This window comes from Gobio gobio, assembly GCF_949357685.1.
Source record: "Gobio gobio genome assembly, chromosome: 6".
Taxonomy (NCBI): domain Eukaryota; kingdom Metazoa; phylum Chordata; class Actinopteri; order Cypriniformes; family Gobionidae; genus Gobio; species Gobio gobio.
Window position 1 is genome coordinate 54,207,631 of NC_137102.1, and position 14,237 is coordinate 54,221,867.

At 40.5% G+C, this 14,237-nt stretch overlaps 1 protein-coding gene across 1 annotated transcript in view; it reads left to right on the forward strand.

Moving 5' to 3' along the window:
* Nucleotides 1-14,237, forward strand: part of pde1cb (phosphodiesterase 1C, calmodulin-dependent b) — a 110,827-nt gene that overhangs the window by 35,335 nt on the left and 61,255 nt on the right. The gene's annotated exons all lie outside the window — the stretch shown is intronic.

Consider the following 14,237-nt stretch of genomic DNA (forward strand, 5'->3'; position numbering starts at 1 on the left):
ATGGACATTGACCGTGAGATTGCTGAGACAACATGCGCCATCGGACAGAAAGAGCAAGACTGATATTTACTGAACGCAGAACGAACCTCGCAAGACTTTTAAAAATGCCGGTTGTAATAAAATGCGGCGTGAGCTCAACCGATCAGCATGTTCAGCGCCCAAGTCCCACCCCCCTGAAAGTTACAGAACTTTGAAAAAGTACTACTTCGGGAGAAGGGCCGTTTGGAGGTGGAAATATTTACCCAGAACTTCATTTAGACCCTGGTTTCTGCGGTCGAAACACACAGAGTACCACCCCAAAGTTCCTAGTTCCTGGGGAAAGTTCTTGCGGTGGAAACACGGCTTAATTAGGAGAATATGCGCAAACGTTGGGAAACTCTGTATATCGTGCAGTGCGCGCAAGTCAAAAAAATCCATTCCGATTTGAAGCTTGTGACATAGACACGCACATTCAACCCGATCACTTAATTTAGCATTCATGTAAACACTACTTTCAGACTCAAACAAAAGGGTTTAGTTGATAGTAAAACATTGCTAGTAATACTCAGGTAGGCTGTGGCATTTAAACAATGCTCAATTGGTATAAGGGGCCCAAAGTGTGCCAAGAAAATATCCTCCACACCCTTACACCAACAGCAGCCTGAAGCGTTGATGTAAGGCAGGACACATTTTCCCAATCTTCTATTGTCTAGTTTTGGTGAGCCGGTGTGAATTGTAGCCTCACTGTTCTTAGCTGGCAGGAGTGGCACTGGTGTGTCTTCTGCTGCTGTAGCTCATCTGCTTCAAGGTTCGCTGTGTTGTGTGTTCAGAGATGCTCTTCTGCAGACCTCGGTTGGTTGTAACCAGTGGTTATTTGAGTTTCTGTTGCCTTTCTATCAGCTCTAAACAGTCCAGCCATTCTCCTCTGACATCAACAAGTCCTTTTCACCCACAGAACTGCAGCTCACTGGATATTTTCTCTTTTTTGGACCATTCTCTGTAAACCCTAGATATGGTTGTGCGTGATCCCAGTAGATCAACGGTTTCTGAAATACTCAGACCAATATTGCCATCTGGCACCTACAAACAAGCCACGTTCAAAGTCACTTAAATCACTTTTCTTTCCCATGCTGATACTAACTTCAGCAGATCTTGACCATGGGTGCGTCTCAATCAGCTCCCTAGTTCAGTAGTCAGGGCACTGATCAAGACATAAGTCAATGGGCTGACTCCCTGATCAGTGCCCTGACTACTGGACTAGGGAGCTGATTGAGATGCACCCTATATCTACATGCCTAAATGCATCGAGTTTCTGCCACGTGATTGGCTGATTAGATGTTTGCATTAACGAGCATTTGAACAGGTATATAAAGTGGCCGATGAGTGTATTTTAGTGACAATATTTTAGTGAAATCCATCCTTTGAAAACCGGTTTGAAATTGGACAAAGCTACATTTTTGATCAACGTCAAATTTGGAACACAACTTGGTTTTTAGAGTATGAATTATTTTGTAAAAATATTTTGTATACAATGGTAAACACTTCAATTGTCTTCGATTCTCGCTATTAACTAGTTGCTTATTAGCATGCATATTACTAGGATATTGGCCGTTTATTAGTACTTATAAAGCACATATTAATGCCTTATTCTGCATGACCATATTCTACATCCTTAATCCTACCCAATACCTAAACTTAAACGCTACAAAAACTACCTTACTAACTATTAATACGCAGTAAATTAGGAGTTTATTGAGGCAAAAGTCGTAGTAATAGTGAATATGTGTTCCCCATACTAAAGTGTTACCTATAAAATACAAAATGTTTACTTCTGTATACACTCACCTAAAGGATTATTAGGAACACCATACTAATACTGTGTTTGACCCCCTTTTGCCTTCAGAACTGCCTTAATTCTACGTGGCATTGATTCAACAAGGTGCTGAAAGCATACTTTAGAAATGTTGGCCCATATTGATAGGATAGCATCTTGCAGTTGATGGAGATTTGTGGGATGGCACATCCAGGGCACGAAGCTCCCGTTCCACCACATCCCAAAGATGCTCTATTGGGTTGAGATCTGGTGACTGTGGGGGCCATTTTAGTACAGTGAACTCATTGTCATGTTCAAGAAACCAATTTGAAATGATTCGAGCTTTGTGACATGGTGCATTATCCTGCCGGAAGTAGCCATCAGAGGATGGGTACATGGTGGTCATAAAGGGATGGACATGGTCAGAAACAATGCTCAGGTAGGCCGTGGCATTTAAACGATGCCCAATTGGCACTAAGGGGCCTAAAGTGTGCCCAGAAAACATCCCCCACACCATTACACCACCACCACCAGCCTGCACAGTGGTAACAAGGCATGATGGATCCATGTTCTCATTCTGGTTACGCCAAATTCTGACTCTACCATCTGAATGTCTCAACAGAAATCGAGACTCATCAGACCAGGCAATAGTTTTCCAGTCTTCAACTGTCCAATTTTGGTGAGCTCATGCAAATTGTAGCCTCTTTTTCCTATTTGTAGTGGAGATGAGTGGTACCCGGTAGGGTCTTCTGCTGTTGTAGCCCATCCGCCTCAAGGTTATGCGTGTTGTGGCTTCACAAATGCTTTGCTGCATACCTCGGTTGTAACGAGTGGTTATTTCAGTCAAAGTTGTTCTTCTATCAGCTTGAATCAGTCGGCCCATTCTCCTCTGACCTCTAGCATCAACAAGGCATTTTCGCCCACTGGACTGCCGCATACTGGATGTTTTTCCCTTTTCACACCATTCTTTGTAAACCCTAGAAATGGTTGTGCATGAAAATCCCAGTAACTGAGCAGATTGTGAAATACTCAGACCGGCCCGTCTGGCACCAACAACCATGCCACGCTCAAAATTGCTTAAATCACCTTTCTTTCCCATTCTGACATTCAGCTTGGAGTTCAGGAGATTGTCTTGACCAGGACCACACCCCTAAATGCATTGAAGCAACTGCCATGTGATTGGTTGATTAGATAATTGCATTAATTAGAAATTGAACAGGTGTTCCTAATAATCCTTTAGGTGAGTGAATATGCTTTTAAGTAAACTTAAACTTTCACTTCTGCAGTAATCTGCTGAGTATCTTTAAAAAAATGACAAACCCTGGTCTGTTTTCCAAAGCATTCATTAATTACAACCGTTTAAGTTCAGATTTATGCTCAAAAAGGCAGGTGACAGTTAACAGGTTAAACACACATGGTTATGTGTGCACATTCAATATCTTACAGGTGAACTCTTCACATATTGATGATATCTCTGAAATTTCTGGAAAACACTCAGTATTCACAACAGCCATAACCTGCAGCATCTGTGACTTTCTCTTTCCCATTGATGCAAATTCAATTGGAGATTCATTAGTCAGAAAACATTGCCTGCCTCAAAGCACTTGAGCACGTCTGCATGAATATCTCATAAGCAGCCAGTGTGAATGGTGGCTTTGCATTGGCAGACTGAATTTATAGCCTGCTTGGTCGTTTCATGTTTAAAATGAAAGCCACACTATGGACTAGAGGTCTTCACGGGTCCAAAAATTCATACCCGAACCCGAAGAGACCCGTAATGTGCTTAACGGAACCGACCCGGACCCGTCTATTATTTCAAAAGCTGGACCCGGACCCGTGAAGATCCGAGAAATGCCAAAAACGTAGTACCCGGAACCGACCTGGACCCGTCTATTATTTAAAAGCTGGAACCGAACCCGGCGTGAAGACACAGACCCGACTGGACCCGTTTGTCACATATTCCACAATAACTGATATTAACAAGTCAATAAACAAGTTATGAAAAATATAACGTTTTGTCTTACCTAGCCGTCGTCTCCCTTCCTTGTAACGTTACTTGTGATTCATTACATCCTTGCCAAAAAGTTAAATCCATGTTATTCCTCTCTTGTTATTCCAAGCATGCTTAATTCACTCATCATTTCAGCTTTAAAAGTCCACTTTATGTCACGGTGACGGATGACAAATGCGTCTTTGCAGATTTGCATTTCGACTCGAGTTAACTCGCATAATAACTTTGACTGTTTGCCTTTTTGAACTATAATAACGATTGCTCGTTCGGTGGCCGCTGACGTCCGCATTATTTATTTGCTATAATCTCTGTGAGCCGAGCCTGACCACCAAAACTTTAAGAAATAAGACGGTTAATTCATATTATTATTAAAGTCAATCACAGCGGAAGCTCGGGTTGCCATAGAAATGACACGGGCTTGATACTGCACATGCGCGGTGGCTGGAGCAACCTGAAATATGAGCTTTTTTTACGCAATTTGAGCATCATAGAAAACATTTGTGACAGTTCAACTGAGATTTTGTTGCTGATTTTAAATATATTATTTAAATATAATTTCAAATCAAACTTCAACAGTGCGTCACACGTAGACAGCACTTACTTTTTTCTCATGTTTGTCCACAATATGCATGAAGGATGCCCGGACAGAAGAGGTGCCCGTGGGTTTAACTTCTTTATATTCGTTGTTTTTTAGCTTTTTTCACACATCACTCATGAAGGTAACCATTATTATTACCGTGCGCTTGCAGAGAGAGCGAGCGAGCGAGAGAGAGAGAGAGAGAGAGAGAGAGAGCGAGCGCGTGAGGCGAGCGAGCAAGAGAGAGAGAGAGAGATCGCTCGTGTTTTTCTTCTTTCTTTTTTTTAAACCTTATTTCCCGGCTCACACTTTTCTTATCCTAATTTTACAGTTGCAAGTTACAAAAAACACACAAGCAGTGCTGACTGACTCTGATCACGGGCAGGTGTTCTCCGAGTCCGGATCGACTCGGGTATTGCACACAATGTTAAACAGACCCGGGACCCGTAGTAATAGATTGGGACCCGACCCGGACCCGGCTGATCATTTAAAATATAGACCCGAACCCGTACGGGTCCCGGGTCGGGTCCCGGGTCCACGGGTCTCGGGGGCTCCGTGAAGACCTCTACTATGGACTAAACTCTCTCTGGCAGAAACCTCTTTTCCACAGCCATAAAACTTGTATGATGGATGAATGGGGTTGATGTTTAAAATAATAATTCTCATATTGACTGCCTCGTTGAGCATCCCATACAAACATAATGTTCCTACAAACACTACAGTATGTCTTTACAAAAAAGTGGAGTTGTGACCTTAAGCAACTACATGATATAAAAATGATTAAAAATTATGTTTTGTCGGTATAACCCATTTTGCTAGCAAGATGGATTTCTAGGTAAGTTTGGGGTGAGGCTTTTCACTAGTGTGACAATAGCTTTGGTCAAACAAGAATTGTCTAATTCTAATTATGAAACTCAACATTGCTTGTTTTATATAACATTGCATTGCACATGTAGTCTACAACTGGCCATGGCAATGATGCAGTGAACTCTTCTAGTTTTATTAGATGTATTTGGTTTAAACAAATCTTTTAAAATTACATTTTGTCAAATTTAAAGTGTTACTTCAGCGATTAGCATTAAGCTTTGTATCAGCCGGTAGTATATTCGAATGATCGTGCTCCCCCCTCATGTCCCCCTGAGACGAGAGATTTATGTATTTTATGTCTGGAAAAAAACCTCCAATATCGTCATTTTGAGTCATCGGAGGCTTTTTTGGCCAGAGGCTAGAGACTACAGCCAGTAGTAGGAGCTAGTTCCGCATGTTTTCAACCCGCCCATAGGAGTGGGATCTCACTCGCAGAATGTAAATGCGCACGGCCGCTCAGGCATTCATAACGGAGCGGTCGGAGCAACGCAAGTGTTTTCAATGAATTCCTATGAAAGTTAAAGGGTTAGTTCACCCAAAAATGAAAATTCTGTCATTAATTACTCACCCTCATGTCGTTCGACACCCGTCAGACCTCCGTTCATCTTCGGAACACAAATGAAGATATTTTAGTTGAAATCTGATGGCTCTGAAAGGCCTCCATTGGCACAATGCACGGTTCACTCTCAAGACCCTTAAAAGATACTAAAGACGTTGTTACAAAGTCCATCTCACTACAGTGGTTCTAAAATAACTTTATGAATCGGCGAGAATAGTTTTTGTGTGCAAAAAAACCCTAAATAACGACTTATATGGTGATGACGATTTCAAATGAAGCTTGGCGATTGGCCTCATGAAGCTTCGAAGCGTTATGAATCAGTGAGTCGAATGAGCAGTTTGGATCGCCAAATTTCAGCAGTTTGGCGGTTTGACACGCGATCCGAATCATGATTCGACTCACTGATTCATAACGCTTCGAAGCTTCATGAGGCCGTGTTTTGAAATCGTCATCACTATATAAGTCGTTATTTAGGGTTTTTTTGCGCACAAAAACTATTCTCGCCGATTCATAAAGTTATTGTAGAACCACTGTAGTGAGATGGACTTTGTAACGACGTCTTTAGTACCTTTTAAGGGTCTTGAGAGTGAACCGTGCCATTGTGCCAATGGAGGCCTTTCAGAGCCATCAGATTTCAACTAAAATATCTTCATTTGTGTTCCGAAGATGAACGGAGGTCTGACGGGTGTCGACCGACATGAGGATAAGTAATTAATGACAGAATTTTCATTTTTGGGTGAACTAACCCTTTAAGCTTCCATGAACTGAAAACGCACCAGACTGAACACGCACCGTGAATGACTGCGGCCGTCAAGGAATGCCGGGCGGCCGTGCTCATTCTAGTTTTGGTTTTAGAATTAGCCCCAATTCTTGAATTGTGGGTTCATCAGCCTATTATTCTTAATGAAAAACACAACAACAAAATGGTACAATGACAAACTCACTTAACCCTTGTATGGTGTTCGGGTCTGTGGGACCCGTTTTCGTTTTTTATCAAAAGAAAAATTATACGATTAATTATTTTTTTCAAACTCAGACTCATTGGCCATGGCTCATTTTATTTCTTACTCATGCTCATTTTCAATGACCACACATTGTACACATTTATATTACATACAGGATGTTCGGGTCCACTGATAAAAGTGTGGAAATTATAGGTCCTGTGTACTTTCACGCTATCCTGTACCTTCACATAATATGGGCCTGCTGTTAGTGTGTGTGTGTGTGTGTTCATGTTTTTCTATCCTGGTGGGGACTTCAACCTGAATGCACACTGACTCATGGGGACTCGTGTCACCATGGGGACATAAATTGAGGTCCCCATATGAGGAAACAAGCTTATAAATCATACAGAATTTGTTTTTTTGAAAAATTTAAAAATGCCTTTTGGGTTTGTGTGTGTGTGATGGGTAGGTTTAGGGGTAGGGTTAGTGCAAGGAGAGAGAATATACAGTTTGTACAGTATAAAAACCATTACGTCTATGGAGAGTCCACACAAAGATAGTGAACCAGACGTGTGTTTGAGTGTGTGTGTTTTGTGTTTCTGCCCCTGCCGTTCCCGCACAAGGTTGTTCAAACACCAACACAGTCTGCTCTCACTTTCCCGCACATTTTACCCTCTGTCTTGCGGGAACCAATCTTTATTTTCTCATACTCTAACCCGGCGGCAAATTGGGGGCGGGACACAATAAATATAGCTTTGCTAGTGTAGTTCACAACTGATCAAGATGGCCAAAAGATGTGATGCTCTGAGGGCCTTGCAATTGATCTTGGAAGAGAGTGAAGCATTTGATGATGTAGAGCAGCGGTGGCGGACATCGGGCCTGGAGAACCACAGTCCTGCATAGTTTTGCTCCAACCCTAATCAAACACATCTGAACAAGCTATTCAAGGCCTGAATGGTTTCTAGAAAGCTACAGGCGGGGGAGTTTTATCAGGGTTGGAGCTGAACTCTCCAGGACCGGAGTTTGTCACCCCCACTGTAGAGGAAGAGCTTTCAGAATGAAACATTTCTGAACATTCTGACAGTGACTTTGAAGAAGAGGATGAGACTGAGCATCAGCTAGTTCCAAAAGGAAGAATAGCTTTCACCTTTCACTCTGCCTTCACTCTGTCCTCTTCCTGTATGGGCCTGCTGTTAGTACGTGTGTGAGTATGTGTGTGTGGGTGTGTTACCTGAATGGGTTACATTTCTAATGAAGTTCAAATAAATAAAAATCAATAGTTATGTAAAACCTTGCTTCATTTGTAAATTTGTTAAATTCTTTCCACTAATATCTTGATTATAATTGATTTTCTTTTTTTTTATTACATTTTATTTAAAAAACAACCAAAAAACAAGTAGCACATTAATACATAAATGTGATCTAACAAGGGTAAAGGGCACATGTTAACCATATATGCTGTTTATACTGCTTGTCAATGTTGTCATTGGGATGAAGTAAACATCTGTAGAGTATTTTAGCATAATATTGTTTGATTGTGTTAAATGAAATACCCAAAAATGCAGCGGGTCCACCAGACCCACGAACACTGGCTGGAATAACAAAAATATGAACACCACACAAGGGTTAAATAGGCGCTTTTACATTTCGCTTTGAAACCAAATCTTCCGCGATCATCTGGTCTGTCAGCTCCTCACTCTCTGATGAATGAGATCTGACTCCTGCTGCTGGTCTGTGCGGCGACTCTCATTCGGCTCGTGCTGTATTTAGCAGACATGTTCAGTTTTTAACAGTGTCTGTTCTCTAACTGAACTAAACGGTTTTATTACTAAAAATCGAAATGACTTTGGGACAGAGTCCTGCACGGGTCCGATTTTGTAAACCCGCACCCGCCCGTACCCGCAGTGCTTAAAACCGCATCCGACCCGTTTTCCGACAACAGCACTAAATAAAATCCTCACCCGACCCGACCCTCTTAAAATAGAACCGACACCCGACCCGCACCCGCAATACAATCAGTTTAGCATATTACATTATAGACACACTTACAAAAATGTTTATTGCCAGCATACATAAGTTATTACACGACCATTAACTTAAGGACAACTTCGGGACATTCTAAAACGCTTAACATGGCTTAATGTAGGTAAGCGCTAGGTAAACGCTATCTTTTCTTCAACTCCTCATGATCCATCTCGACGAGTGCAGGCAGAGCGCGCGCGCGGTTGTGATTCTCCTGGGAGGGCGCGCGCCGCGCGGCCACAAATAAACTGATATGGATTTGAAATTATTTTATCAACTTGAAATACAGGCAAGGCATATTTTTGTATATGCATATTTTTAGGAACACATCTACAATATACATGCATATATTTTTAGGCCTATATTCGTTTGCACGTGACTGTTTAAAACCCGTGTTTAGACCCGTGTTCTCCCTTGTCCGACCCGACCCGCATCCGAATCCGACACAGTAGGATGTTTTTCACCCGTTTCAGCAATATTCGCGGGTCACCCGTCGGCACCCGTGCAGGACTCTGCTTTGGGATGGTACCGCAAGTGATGTAACCGATGGGAGTGGCCTCGTAGGGCAGCGAAGAAAGTGCATTCTGGGAGTTGTTGTCTTTCATCAATATGAGCAAAAAATACATTTTCTGGCTTTTCTCAGTCTAGAAGGTACCAACTTCAGAAATAATTTCACATTTCTACTACATAAATGATCCAATTTAAATACACATTCATCTTTCCAGCGGTGAAGTACCCCTTTAAGCTACAAGCCTGATATTTCAAGCTATTCTCTTTTAAATATGTTCGAACATTTGACCTATTCTCTCCTATAGCCTACTTTAAATAATGTTCCCATTGTGTACTTTAAACATTGTTGGCTCTTATGACAAATTGCAGCATTTGTACTGTAAGTCGCTTTCGATTACAGCGTCTGCTAAATTAATACATGTAAATAGCTTTGTTAGTAGTGTCTACAATAAAAAAAAAAGTTAAATTGCCTTAAATTACGTTTAGTTAACTTGAAATGTGAAGTTGTAGTAGGTGCCAATTTATATATTTGTGTATATATTTATATATTTATATATTTCAACGGCAAATTTTTACAGTATAGGTTTGTTTTTTTTGTTGTTGTTTTGTTTTTTACAATTTGACTGTAGTCTGGCTACTTTTAGATTTTAGTACTTTAGCAGACTTTATCTAGCCAGACATTGTCATTCTCAATTCTGGCCAGAATATGAGTCTGATTCTGCTCCATTGGGCTGTGATTATGGGGCGTATTTCAACCGAACCAGGAAAGACCTCAATTGGATAGACCTACAACCAATCAGAGCAACGGAGCGACGCATAACGTTAGTTGTCAAATGTCAACAGAACTCAACTGCAATGTGTTGCCAAAACCGCGGGTTGTTTTCCATGTCTGCGGGTTGAAGCGACCCGAAGCGACCCCCCCCCCGGAAAGCTATTGGGCTTGTTTTTGGCTAGTTTTGAGTAGCAAATGGGCGGGGTTTGTTGTAAAAACTTGGCAACCCTGTCTGCACGCATGCTGGAATAAGTAACGTTAGAAGAAAAAGCTGAGTGTAAACGATTTTTGCCAGTGTTGTAAAAAAGAATTTAAGGATACACAGAGTACTTAACAACACGATTGTCATTTCTGAGAGAAATAGTGAAGGTGAATGCACATACGAACAAGTTCTCCGTTTAGGATTAGAACAAATTCAACCCAAGCGCCTTTGATGACGTGGATGATTACGTTACTGTTGATCATCTGTCCTTCATCGTCTAAAGCCGGCCCTGACAATTTCATTGGTCCGAAGTTCCGAACAGCTTCTGTTCGGGCATAATTACTTCTCTACGGATCAAGTCCAGACCGAACAACCCAAGCTCAAATGTCGTGGGCGGGGCTAAGTTCGTCTGGCATCCAGGCTAGACTTTATCCAAAGTGACTGGAACTGGAACTGGAAATGTGACGTTTTATTAACTAACTTAGATATTTGAATTATCTTAAGTTCAAATCAGGGAAGTTATTCTAATGCTAAATTTTGTTTTATATATACTTTAGGACTTTGATTTATGATATTGCAGAAGGAGCGTGTCGTCAGCTGTTTCTTATAGTTTGTAGAAGTGTATTCTAATTTAGTTGATTTAGTATAAATATTGATTTTGATTTGAACAAATCTGTTCATTTAGATACCACATCTTTGTTTACCTGACAAAGCTTTTTTTGTTGTGCAAAAGAAGCCTGAAGATAGTCTGATGCCTGCATCCCAGACTTTCCAGCAGGACTGACTTTGTAAAGGGGAATAAACAAATCATTAAATGAATAGGAACGTATCCGTACAGTTTTGGCATGTCCTGCAGCGTGCATCTGAGGTGAAGCTGCAGTTATTCTCCCGTGGCAAAAAAATAATCCGTTTTTCATGAAATGATTTTGCTTTGCTGAACTTGATTGGCAGCCGCTGACACGGACAGCTGTGTTCATCCAATCAAACGTCATGTTCCACCCACACGTCTTGAGACATCTGTCAATCCCGGCAGAAACAAGCTTTGTGTGCGGAGCGTTATAGACGGCTATTGTTGCCGTGCTTCTGATGGACAGCATTATCCCTCTGGATCTCAAACGCAAGCCTGTTACGTTTGTCTTAAATCTTTCTATAACAATGTGCATGCAGAAAATAACTGACGGTATAAAATAAACTTCATAGACAAAACACAAACTCTTCATATACCGCAATAAAATTAGATAACGAGACTATGCAGGAAAAAGACCTTTCATTCAAGGAATCTCTGAGCAATAAATTTGTCTTCTGGTTTGACAAGTGGAAATGTTAGTGGGGTTTTTTTTTTCACATAACATGATAAACTTGTTTCTGATTGAGGCTTATGAGTGTGATTTGAGATCAGGTGCTGGGTTGAACAGGGCTGTTGGGGTTTCGGTTTTCCTTTTTATCTGCAGGCAGCTGTCAAAATGTTGAGTGGAAAATGTTAATCTTCCCATGTGATTGCATTGACCCCAAAGCATCAATGGCACACTGTCACTGTGTGATTGTCATAGTGACAGCCGCCCACCCCCTTACTGGTGTCAAATCACTTTCCTGGTAGAAAACACCTTTGCCGGTGGACACGGGTGGGTCCCAGCTGGAATTTGTACTGCTGAAATGCCCACTACTGTCACATTAAGATACAAATTTAACATATGAATGTCAGATATATATGCGTGCAAATATGTAGCAGTTATACCCTGTGGGAAATTACTAGTAATCATGATGCTTTCCCTATAGGACCAATGATATCATTGAGGTAATGTTTCAACTGCTAAGCGGCAAGTCAACTAGATATCTCTCTGAGCAATGTGCACAAATCTGAAACCAATGAATCGATTGAATCTGTGACCTTTTAGCACCCATCAATAAACAGCATTGTGTCATTTCAATAATCTGACCTGTCATGTCGTGACTCGAGAGGCTAGATTTACTAACAGCTTGCTCCAGCGCGAACCCTCTTTTGGCCCTCTTCACTTGGCACTGAAAAGGCGTAGATGGTTATTTTTTACAGCATTTGTAGGGGTTTCGCTTTCAGATGCAAAATTAATGGAAGGAGAGTATTTAAATGAATGATGCAAGGTGATTTACTAAGGTTTGAGTTTGTCAATTTACTGGTATTTGCGCCATTATTTACCACCCCAAAAAAGCACGTCTTAAACCAGACGCTAACAGGTAGATTGCGTTGGTCCGGCTGTGTCTGTGTTTTATAATTTGCACGTTGTTAGTAGATCACTCGCAGAACTTTCCGCTTCCATCTGCGCTTTTTTGGAATTGCTCTCTTACGTTAATTTGCCCTGTTTAGTAAATCTGGCCCAAGGACTGTTATTAAAAAAGATAACCCTTTGTTATCCACTTCAACAAATAATGTGGTAACACTTTATTTTGATGGCCTTAGATATCCTGTTGACTATAAGTTGCATTTCACCTACATGTCAACAAACTCTCATTAGAGTATTAGTAGAGCATTAGTAGACTGTTAGGGGAAGGGTTAGTATAATAAGAGGTTAGGGTTAGTAAACATGTATTTGCAAAATTACTTAGATAGTGTTCGGGGACCATCAAAATAAAGTGTTGTTAGCAGATATTAAAGGGATTGTTCACCCAAAAATGAAAATTCTGTCATTGTTTACTCACCCTTAAGTTGTTCCAAACCTGTGTGAATTTCTTTGTTCTGCTGAACACAAAAGAAGATATTTTGAAGAATTGTTTTAACCAAGCAGATCCAAGCAACCATTGACTACCATAGTAGGGGGAAAATACTATGGTAGTCAATGGTTGCTCTCTCTGCTTTGTTTCAAACATTCTTCAAAATATCTTATTTTGTATTCAGCAGAACAAAGAAACTCATACAGGTTTGAAACAACTTGAGGGGGAGTAAATGATGACAGAATTTTCAGTTTTGGGTGAACTACCCCTTTAAGAGCAGTCTATGCTGGGTTGTTTCAACCCATGTTTGGGTCAAATAAGGACAAACTCAGCTGTTGGTTTAAATGTTTTAATTACATTTTAAAAAACCCATTTTGAAATAATTTGAAACAACCCAGCATTTTTTAGTGTGTAAAACCCTACTAATAATCTAATGAGAGTTAGTTGACTATAAGTAGCATTAGGTGCAATGCTACTTATAGTCAGGGGTGCACATAAGTGATATGCGACCAAAATTAAAAATGCTCTGGGTAAATAAGTTCAGACCACTCATTTGCGTACCAACATGGTTGACAGATGTTAATGCACAGTCACCGTTTTAGATCGACTAACTGTAATACTGTATAAGTGTAATGGGTTGGTGTGCACAGGAACAGGCTGAAGACTCAGACGATCAAAATACATACTTAGTGCAATAATGTTATTATTAATTATTACATTTTTTTATAGTTATATTTAATGGGTCACACTACGTGCAGTGTGAGCACTAAACCGAATCTCCAGTTGCTCTCACGTGAACCAGCCTGAAAAACGTATGTTCACCCCTGCTTATAGTCAACTGAATTTCAAAAGAGGACTGTCAAAATAAAGTGTTACCAAAAATGTCACAATTTTTCACCATATATATATAACTTTCCCCCCAGTAAAATATCCTCTGACAGTCTAATTGTTTTAACAGACACATCAAGGACGGGAGAGTATTTGAGTGGTTTGGTTTGAAAGACTTTCCTGAAAGTAGGATATTGAAGATGGATTTGATAAAGCTAACAGCTTCAGTTAATCAATCGTCTTTAAAAGCTCAATTAATCAAGCTTAGTCTTATAAAGACGAGCCTCTGCAGACACTTTTGAACATCTACAACAAATATAGAATTCAATCAGTATACCATAATAATATTGAGTTAACACTGACATTCAAAAGTTTGGAATGTTTTTTAAAGAAGTCTTTGATGCTCACCAAGGATTCATTTATTTGATTTAAAATACATATATAAATACATATATTGTGAAATATTAC